Raw genomic sequence first — 11,765 nt, 5'->3', positions numbered from 1 at the left:
TCTTTAGCAGCTCCTTGGTATATTTCGGTTGACTGATGAATGTTCCTTCCTTGAGTTGTTTAACCTGAAGACCTAGGAAGAAACTTAATTCTCCCATCATACTCATTTCAAATTTGTCAGTCATCATTTTTGAGAACTTGTCACAGAGCTTTGGATCGGTGGAACCGAAGATAATATCATCTACATAAATTTGAACAAGTAGGATATGTTCCTTCTTTTCAAACTTAAACAAGGTTTTATCCACCGAACCGATGGTGAAATCATGCTCTAATAAAAATGCGGTTAGCGTATCATACCAGGCCCTAGGTGCTTGCTTTAGACCGTATAAAGCTTTGTTCAGCCGGTATACATGGTTTGGAAATGCAGCATTTTTGAAACCGGGTGGCTGTTCAACGTACACTTCTTCACGTATATCACCGTTCAGAAATGCACTTTTAACATCCATTTGAAAGACTTTGAAATTTTTGAAAGCAGCAAATGCAAGAAAAATCCTAATGGCTTCAATCCTGGCTACAGGAGCAAATGACTCTTCAAAATCAATGCCTTCTTCCTGTTTGTAGCCTTGAGCCACTAATCTGGCTTTGTTCCTCGTGACCAAACCGTCTTCATTGAGTTTGTTTCTGAATACCCATCTTGTTCCTATGACCGATTTATCTTTCGGTCTGGGAACTAAGTACCAGACTTTACTACTCTCGAACTGGTTTAGCTCTTCTTGCATTCCCAAGATCCAATCCGGATCTGACAATGCTTCATCTATTCTTTTCGGTTCAATCTGGGATATAAAAGCAGAGTTAAAATATCCTTCCAGAAGTTGACTCCGAGTTCGAACAGGTTCTGAAGGGTCACCGATAATTTACTCAGGAGGATGTTTACTATTTCTTCTGAGATTCAGTTCAGGAGTGTCTACCAGGTTGCCGTTTGTTTGATCAAGGCTAGACTTGTCGGTAGGTTGACCGAGATTGTCAGACCGACCGACTCCCTCGGTTTGGACCGAAGTGTCAGCTTCCTGTTGTGAAACAGCTTGATCCGGCTGGGTATCGATATTACCCATTAGGTCATGGACAAACCGCCTGAAAACCGGAGTCTCATCTTCACTATCAGAATGAATATCATTATTTTCAAATCTGTTGTGTAGATCGAAGCATGAGGCAGTATTGCTTTCAACCGATTCATCGAAAACAACGTGAATTGTTTCCTCCATGGTTGCAGTTCTATTATTATATACTCTATATGCTTTACTTACTGCCGAGTATCCAAGCATGATGCCGGTATCGGTCTTTGCATCAAACGCAGTGAGTTGGGTTTTACCATTTATATGAATATAACATTTACAACCGAAAATCCTGAGGTACTTGAGTTTAGGAACTCTGTTAAAGTAAACCTCATACGGTGTTTTGTTGTGAAATCTGTTTATTAAAGACCGGTTTTGTGTATGGCATGCAGTGTTGATAGCCTCAGCCCAGAATTTCTGAGCAATGCCGGAATCGGCTATCATAGACCGTGCGGCTTCCTTGAGAGTCCGGTTTCTTCTCTCGGCCAGGCCATTTTGTTGAGGAGTCCTAGCACTAGACAACTCGTGTCTAATGCCGGATTCATCAAGATATGCGGTTAATGTACTATTAGTAAATTCGGTACCTCGATCACTTCGAATGCTGTTGATACGAGTTGATTTTTCATTTTGCAACCGCTTAAGAAGTGTGATCAGGTTTGATACAGCTTCACGTTTAGATGGTAGAAATATTACCCATGTATATCTAGAATAATCATCAATAACTACCATGGTGTAAAGCATACCGCCTAGACTAATGACCTGAATTGGTCCAAATAAATCCATGTGAAGAAGATCTAGACACCGGCTAGATTGAATATTTCCTTTACTCTTAAAAGATGACCTAGTTTGTTTACCCATCTGGCATGCTGAACAGACCTTATCCTGGTTGAACACTATATCAGGAATACCTTCAACTAGCTTTTTACCGCGAATGTAGTTTAAGGTTTTCATGTTTAGATGATTTAGTCTCTTGTGCCATAGCCAGGTTTGATCGGTCTTAGCTATCATGCATATAGGATGTTCTACTCTTGTTTTCCAGTCTACCTTATAGATGTTCCCTATCCTATTTCCGGTTAGCAATACAATACCTTGAGAATCCTTAACTAAGCATGCATGTTTAAGAAATTCTACTGTGTATCCGGCATCACACATCTGACTGATACTAAGTAGATTAAAACGTAGGTTTTCAACTAAGAGTACATTATCAATAGTTAGGTTACCATGGACAATCTTACCCTTGCCCACAGTCTTACCCTTTGAGTTGTCACCGAAGGTAATTAAAGCACCGGTTACTGATCTGATATCGATTAGCAAATTGCTATTTCCGGTCATGTGCCTGGAGCAACCGCTATCCAAGAACCATTCGGAGTTTCCTAGTCGTTTCTTTGGGTCCTGCAAAATGTACATATTTACAACTGTTTGGTACCCACATTTACTTGGGTCCACATGCGATTAGTCCTTTAGGTACCCAAACCTTGATGAACCGGACAGTTTTCTTTGCTAGGGTTTTAACTGTCCTTTTGACACTTGGTCTGGTGTATTTCGGTCTTCCATCAGATGTCTTAAATGATGGTCGTCTTTGGTTCGGTGATCTGTAGTTTGACTTACGCGGTTCAGGGAAGTCTCTCTTATATTTGAGAATTTCGGCTTTTCTTTTCTCAAGGTCAAGCCATGAATCGGTTGGGCCAACATAATCGTATTTTAGTTTCTCTTCCCTATAATATGCGGTTTCCTCTTCTTCGGCTGTCCAGGTGCTCTTAAGAAATTTTATAAAGGGGAGGTTTCCTTTTGTGAGTCTTGATTTCTCTATAGATTTTCGGTCTTTAGAACTATTCCCTGTGTATCCTAGACCACGCTTACAACGAGGATGCCTATAGTGTTTATTCATATCCTTAACTATATCGCTAGATCTCTTATAGGCGGCCATCGTATATTGGAATCGGGCATTCTCTTCCTCGGTTAGCTCTCTAGTCGGTTCACTAGGTTGTTCTATCTTAGGATCTAACTCGGTTTCTAGGGTGTGGGTATCATCAGGTTGTGTGACTTCCGGTTCGGTGATGATGGGTACCTCTGGTTCTATGGGAATAGGTACTATGGGGTCGGGCTTGATGTTGAGGTGTTTAGGTAACATGGTCAATAGGTTCTTATATTCTTCTACCATGTCATTTAATGCTTCATATAACTCATCTTTAGTAAATTCATCATAAGGAGAGTCGAATACCTGTTCCTCATTGACCATGAGGCACGTGAGTTCATCGTCACTGTCACTGCGAGCCCACAAACTTCCTCCATCGTCGGCTATCAGTGCTTTCGGTACCTCACTTCCCTCACCGGCTTGTTGATAATTATTTCTGTCATTTTGATAGTCCGGTTTCTGGGTATCTCTCCTAGGTTTCCTGCATTCCCACTTAAAGTGTCCCATACAGTTACAGTTATAGCATCTTACATTTGATTTGTCACCATAGTAGTTGTTTGTCGGTTGGCTCCTTTTCATGAACCTCCCAAACTTCTGTGCGAGCATGGCCATGGCGTCCTCAGTAAATTGTTCGGCTGTTCTGATGGGTGCGGGTGCAGGAACCGGTATCGGTGCAGGTGTGGGTACAGGAGCAGGTACGACCGGTTCTGTAGATGTGATTAGTGCTCTGGTTGATGTTGAGGCCGAGACTTCCTCTTCGGTTCTGGATTTCATTTCGAACTCGTATGCCTTAAGATCTTCGAATACATCGTATAATTTCATCTTACGTAGGCTCTTTGATTCCCTCATTACCATTGTCTTTATATCCCAGGCACTTGGAAGAGATCTCAAGACCTTCATAATGACCTCTTTGTTGTCATACTTCTTGCCCAGAGTTGCTAATTCATCTAACACACCAGTGAACCGGTCACTGTATTCCTTCATCGTTTCTCCTGGTTTCATTTTGATGCTTTCGAACTTCTGTGTAGCTACCATTATCTTGTTCTCCTTTGTTCTTTCATTTCCCTCAAAGATCTGGATAACTGTGTTCCATGTCTCCTTCGCGGTTTGGCAATCTCTGATCTTGCAGTATGTGTTTCTGTCTACGCTGTTGGAGATCCGGTTTCTTGCATGGTTGTCCAGATTGTTCCTTCTTCTATCTTCAGCCGTCCATTCTTTTCTATCTTTATCAATGACTATCGGTCCTTCGGTTAGAATGGATTCCATTTCATCATCCAAGGTGACTAGATGCAGGTGCATGCGTGCCTTCCAGTTGGCAAAGTCATCACCTTCTAGCATTGGAGGCCTATCCTGATACATGTTTGCTTGAGTATTGAAACTAACTGCTCTGATACCAATTGTTAGGATCTAGGTCGCCGCTGGTGGACCGGGGGTTGGACCGGTTAGCGGTTCTCACTCGTAGGGTGGTGATTAATCCGGTTAGAGATTAACACCGGGGTTTCAATACTACACAACCTGTCACAAACCCTTGAACTAGGTTCAAGCGCGGAAGAGGTTTGCTTTCAGGTTGAAGCGGTACACGTGTATGATAGGCGGAATCGGTTTCGGATGATGGAGATTTGAAGAAAGGTGGGTCGGTTTCGGTTATCTGGATATTCGGTATGGTCAGTATGGAGTCGGTTTGGAGCGGTGTGGATAAGTTAGTCGGTTATGTAATGAAGCCAACATAAAGTAAATAACACAACAGATTTTATGGATGTTCGGAGATAAAACTCCTACGTCACCCCTTCCTCTCGAAACCGCGAGAAGGATATTCACTAAGGAATACAAGTACAATTCGATCGAGACTTATTTCCTGCTCGATAACACTCTTACAATTCACACCGAAATTGTAGCACACACTTAGAATTTCGCACTTAGGCTTTCTTAGAATACCACACTGTTATCACTTGTAGTAAATGCTTTCAACGCTTCACTTGTCTCACTTAATGTCCCGCTTAGTAACTCTTAGTAACTGCATTTACTCTTCTGCAACTGCCTCCTTTTATAGGTGAAATATGCCAACGGTCATATTTCGAAGCCTTGAATCTGATTGGCTGATCAGAGATGCAGTGATTCAGTGTCTCAGACCTGCCGGTCGTCTCAGACCTGGTATCCTGTTTCAGACCTGCCGGTCTGTAAGGCAAACCTGCTGGGTTTGTCTTTTACTCAATGTAGGCACTGTCTGCTTGGACAGTTGTCTGTACTTTGAAGATTTCCTTTCTGGCTTATCCCGAAGTAGAAGGATCCGGTAGTACTGTTTTCTGCAGCCTACAGTCTTTCCTCAGACTTGCATGGATATGGAAGTATTCAGTCTGTTCCTTTGGTATCATTCTCAACAGATACCCAAAGTGTCTTCTTGTACTAGTCGGCCTCTTGACTTGGCCGAATGTCTTTTGGTAGTAAAGTAACCGGACTTCTTCCGGTTATTCTTGTCTTGTAGATAATCGGCTATTTGATGGATCTGGCTTTTAGGCTTTGGCCGATTCTTTGTGCGGTCACGTTCAGAATGCTTTTGATCGGTATGGTAACTTGACCGGTTCGGTTTCTTCAGTTGGTTTTCTTTTGTTCATCTGGTCCGGTTTCTTGTTCCTGCATGGGAAGTTTGTTTAAGTTAGGTTTATTCGAACCGGTATGAATTTATCTAACAGTTACTAATAAGTAACGTAGAGGACGATCATGTATAAATGATAATAGTACTATCAACAAATATGTTTAATGTGAGAGTTGACAAACTTATTCAGGTGAGTTACTAATAAGTAACGTAAATGGTGATCATGTATAAATGATCGTAGTACTATGAATAAATATTCTTAATTTGAAAGTTGAAAAACTTATTCACGTGAATTACTAATAAGTAACATAGATGGTGATCATGTATAAATGATCATAGTACTATCAATAGATATGTGTAGTTGAACTTGAAAGTTGACAAACTTATTCACGTGAGTTACTAATAAGTAACATAAAGGGCGATCATATATAAATGATCGTAGTACTATCAACAAATATGTTTAATGTGAAAATTAACAAATGTATTCATGTGAGTTACTAATAAGTAACGTATAGGGCAATCATGTATAAATGATCGTAATACTATCAATAGATATGTTTAAATTGAACGTGAAAGCTTACGTGAGTTACTAATAGATAACATAGAAGTAGAACATGTATAAATGATTGTAGTACTATCAACAAATATGTTTAATTTGACGTGAAAGTCGACAAACTTATTTACGTGAGTTACTAAAATGTAACATATGACAATCATGTATAAATGATTGTAGTACTAGCAACATGTATGTTTTTATTTGACGTGAATGTCAATAAATTATTCACGGGAGTTACTAAAATGTAACGTATGACGATCATGTGTAAATGATCGTAGTACTATCAACAAATAATTTAGTTGAACGTAAAAGTTGACAAACTTATTTACGTGAATTACTAATAAGTAACATTTAGGGTGATCATATATAAATGATCATAATATTATTAACAAGTAGGTTTAGTTGAACGTGAAATTTGACAAACTTATTTACGTGAGTTACTAACAATTAACGTTTAGGCCAATAATATATAAATGATCGTAATACTATCAACATATATGTTATTATTTGACGTGAATGTCAAAAATCTATTCACATGAGTTACTAAAAAGTAATGTATGACAATCGTTTATAAATGATTGTAGTACTATCAACAAATATGTTTAGTTGAACATGAAAGCTGACAAACTTATTAACTTGAGTTACTAACAAGTAATGTTTTAGGTGATCGTATATAAATGATCATAATACTATTAACATATAGGTTTTTATTTGACGTGAATGTCAATAAACTATTCACGTGAATAATGAAAAAGTAGCGTATGGAAATTATGTATAAATGATCGTAGTATTATCAACATATATATTTTTATTTGACGTGAATGTCAATAAACTATTAATGGGAGTTACTAAAAGTAATGTATGACGATCATGTATAAATGATCATAGTACTATCAACATGTATGTTTTTATTTGACGTGAATGTCAATAAATTATTCATGGGAGTTACTAAAAATTAACGTATGATGATCATGTATAAATGATCGTAGTACTATCAAAAATATGTTTAGTTGAACATTGACAAACTTATTCACGTGAGTTACTAACTAATAACGTTTATGGCGATCATATATAAATGATCGTACTACCATCAACATGTATGTTTCTATTTGATATTGTATGCATTTTTTCCGTCCCTCCTAAGAAAATACCATGTCTTTAAGGACGGTTTGTGTGATCTGGTTATCGATCCATGCATTACCTTCCTCACGTGCTCCCGCGGTAGGAGACGAGGAAATTTTATGGTAGGTTGGACTTGTGCACTGTTTTATAAAAGAAAACGTTTTTTTGTGTGTTAAGACAATTTACGTTAAAGAATCCTTGACTTACTTTCCTCAACATCCCTTAAAAGGTGGAAAAGGATGAGGAACCCATGTTATGCTTAATCTTTCCACCATGCACCATTAGATTTAGTCTCACTTGGCAAGCTTAAAGGTCATCGTGCTTTAGATTCTAAGGTCGTTGGGCTCATCTTTATACTCAAGGTATATCTAATAGAATCGACACATTCTTGTTCTTATGTATGTAAAGTAGACAAGGGTCTAAGTGAAAAACAAATAGTGATTTCAAAATTTAAACCTCTGTGAGTATTCTCTTTTTTCTTTGGTCTATTTTCTTGATGATTGGGGTATATCTAATAGACTCAAACACTACGTTCTTGCTTTGGAAAATCAGACAATAGTTTAGATGAACAACAATGTTGTTTTTTCGTATCTCAATCAACATAGTCTTGTTTTGCTTGATTTTATTTTTCATTCGAGGTCTTAGGTTCTCACACATGACCTCTATAGATAGGCGAACTGCTCCTCTAGAAATGATTTTTTTAATCACGAAGGGACATTCCCATTGGGGGACAAAACTTGCCCTTATGATCTAGGAGTTCACGGGTTTGTTTGAGAACCATATCACTTTCTTTGAGGTTTCTGGGTTTACCATTTTATTGAAGGTGGATGACATTCGTCTTTAGTAGATTTGGGTTTTGCACAAGGCATTTAACCTTATATCCTCCATTAATGTCATTTGGTCATATCGAGATTTGATATAGACTTCTTCGTTGACATGGCTTTCTAAGAGTATTCATAGAGTGAGAATCTTGGTTTCGATTGGTTATATAGCATGCCATGTAAACCAATGAGTAAGGAGTTTCACTACTCGAAGCTCGAGCAGTTGTACGATACCCCCATAAGGAATATGGCAATTTTTTGTGCCAATCATTATATGTGTTAGTCATCTTTTTGATGATTCTAATCAGGTTTTTGTTTGCCGTTTCGACTACGCCGTTAGTTTGAAGTTTATAAGACAATGATTTGTGGTGCTTGATTTTGAATTTATTGAGCAATTGTAACACTTTTCCTTGAAAGTGTTGTCCATTATTTGAAATTATAGCATGAGGGACTCTGTACCTAACCATTATGTTGGTGTGGATGGGTTTTTCTACGTGAGACGATTTCAAGACGTTATAAAAGGCTGCTTCTACCCATTTGGTGAAGTAGTTGATGTCCACCGGTAGCATATTACAACCTCTATAATTTAGCAAATGTGGCGCAAGCCAAACCAACCCGAAATCGGATTGCCAGCACAATTGTTTTCAATTAAAATCTAATTAATTACTATTGCAATCTTTTCTATTAATTATATTATTAAATTTATTAATTAATAAAAAGTCTCCATTTAAAACAAATATATTTTATAATTATACTAATATTTTAAATTTTCTTACTAAAAATATCTGTCAAAATAATCCCACATTGTTTAAATGAGCCGAGGCAGAAATTTCCATCTCCCTTTCATCACGTTAGCAGACTATTTTATTTATTATTTTTTCTTAGGTCACTTATTCAGAAAGATTCAAGTATATATTATTATTATGTGGTGTTCCGTACAAGAAATTTTAAAATAACACAATTTGTTTGATGGTATACCTTAACAACATGTAAGACTGTTCTTGTAATGTCTTGTGACCTAAGAAGAAGTCGAAAATCTTGAAAACAAAAAACATACCGGCCTTTTTTAGTAATAGTTTGAGAAAGGTTATTTGGAATTTATTCGATTTTGTAAATAAAAAAAGTCTTTATTTGACCGAATTAGAAAAAAATCAGATTTTTTTAATATTATTACTAGTAGGTCTCACTATTGTTATCAACTTACAAACTTCAATTCGATTTTAACTCTGTTAGAATTTAAAATCTTCACAAACTCTTGCACAATTTCAAGTATGAAACCGTTTGTTAGATTTGAAGCTTCGGATGAATGAATGTAAATGACAGAAAGTAAAGAACACCGGATGTTTTATAGATGTTCGGAGATAAAACTCATACGTCACAATTTTTTCCACAATCGGAAGGATATTCACTAGAAGGCTTTGATTTGTATAGAACACACTACACAAACCCAGTCAGAAACCACAGCACTTAACAACTGTCTACTTCTGAACTTTTAACTAACTTTCTGTTAAACAGAACAACATCTGTTCAACTTTATAACACTGAAGTTTCACACAGAAAGAACAGTGAATGAATTACAGGGAACTCTCAGGAAATTGTAAACACGATGCTTTAGAGAGAGAGTATATCTTGATCGATGGATCATAAAAATGATTCGATTGTATGCAAATTGTGACCGACTGTGGAGCAAACTATTTGTCCGTTGTCCTTGAGTAGCAATTTATACTTGAAGTGGGCCTAAAGTCGAATCTTCTACTTGCATGTGCCCGCAATTATTAATTTACACCTTGTGAGATTCAAACATAGGTTACCCGCGTGACAAATTAACGAGCATACTTATCACTACACCACTTAAGATGTTGATATCTAAATATATATTTTATAATTGATATGAGTAACAATAATTGAACTTAGTTTTATTATCGAAATATAAGTATGATAAATTATCTTAAATCAATTAAAATTTTAATCTAACAAAATATATATATATATATATATATATATATAAATGAAATAATTTAATTTATAAGGAGTGATAGGAGAGGAAATGAGAGAGTAATAATATGAAATCATCTCATTGGTTGAAAAAATGAAAAAGTATGAGGAAATAGACAAGAGAGAAATTATTTGATTTTTCCGTCAATTAGACGATTATTCATTCTCTTATTCCCTCACTCAATCATTTCTCTTCATTTATATTAGAATATATTTTAAAATATAATAAAATAAATATTAAAAAATTACATATATTAATATTAACTTTTATTAATAGAGAAATAAAATTTAAATGAATAAAAGTTTTATAAATCATTACTATTAAAATTCAAATGTTATATTAGATAATATAGTATATTATAATTTTATTTATATTATAAATTTCTTTTTAGTTAATATAATAAATATAAATTTTTTAAATGAAATAATTTTTTCATTTATTTTATATTAAAATAAATTTTATAATGTAATAAAATAATTGTTATATATTAATATTAAATTTTATTAATATAAAATAAAATATTTAAGTTGGGGATAATTTTAATATTTTAATTTATAAAATGATTATTAGTTGAAGAGATACTTAAGTTTTGAGGAAAAAATATCTCATTTTATCTAAATAATCAAATATCAAACAAATCCCAAGAGAAGTGAACAGTTTTACTGAGATATTGGTTTAGTTTGGTTACTTCTAGGCTACCTATACAGGCATTGCATTTATCTCTCATCAAATGACACATTTACACAAATGAAACAATACTCTCTTCCTTTATTGATTTTTTCTCTTGGTACAGGTGATGCTGCCTTAATGGGAAATTTGAGGAAATGACTCTAAAGAGGGGTCAAATTATGTTTGGTGCGGGCCCATGTTTTTATAGCGCTGGTGACCCCCAAAATATTTTCTGCTGAAAATACCCCTATTGCGTCACACACCCTCCAGTTGCGTGACGCACCCGAGGGCATTGTGAAAAGTCCACAATGTCCTTACTATATAATAAAAAAAAATCCAGTTTTTCTCTTTCTTTTCATTTCTTTCTTTTTTCTTCTCTTTCTTCACTTCCCTTTCTCCTCCTTCTCTCTAAAAAGGACAACCACCGACGAAGGAATCCCAACGAAGACGGCGGAATCCCAACGAAGGAGATGTCTCTTTCTGCTACTGGTATGCTTACTTCTTCCTTTATTTCTTTCTTTGAACGCATTGTTTGTTAGGGTTTAGGGATTAGGGATTGATTAGGTAAATGTCACCGGCGGCGAAATTCGGGTGCGTCACGCAGGTGCGTGACGCACCTGAGTGACGCACCCCAAACCATTTATAGTTAGTATTTGCATTTCATTGTTACGGTGTCTCTCGATTGATAGTAGCAACCATCTGAATATGTTATTTCTTTTTTGTGTTAACAGTTCAAATATATTGGGTTGATGAAATGCCCTGTTGAAATACCCAATTTATTCTTTGAAGAAATGAGGGTAACTGACAACTGATTTTAGAGTGTTGAAGGCTTGAAGCATGTTAGTTTATTATTGATTATGAAATCTTCTTCAAATTGGATCTATATAGCTATCTGGTGTCAATCCAAGCTGTGTGGCCCATAAAAGCCAGATTTTGTAGTTTAGGATTGTAGTAGATTGATTAGCTTCTATTTTTAATTTGATGACATAGTTTGTCACATATTTCTCCATTGTCTGTTGAAAACTCAGGATAGAGAGATTGA

This window comes from Impatiens glandulifera, chromosome 6 (genome assembly GCF_907164915.1).
Source record: "Impatiens glandulifera chromosome 6, dImpGla2.1, whole genome shotgun sequence".
Classification (NCBI taxonomy): Eukaryota; Viridiplantae; Streptophyta; class Magnoliopsida; order Ericales; family Balsaminaceae; genus Impatiens; species Impatiens glandulifera.
This window is presented reverse-complemented; position numbering follows the sequence as displayed.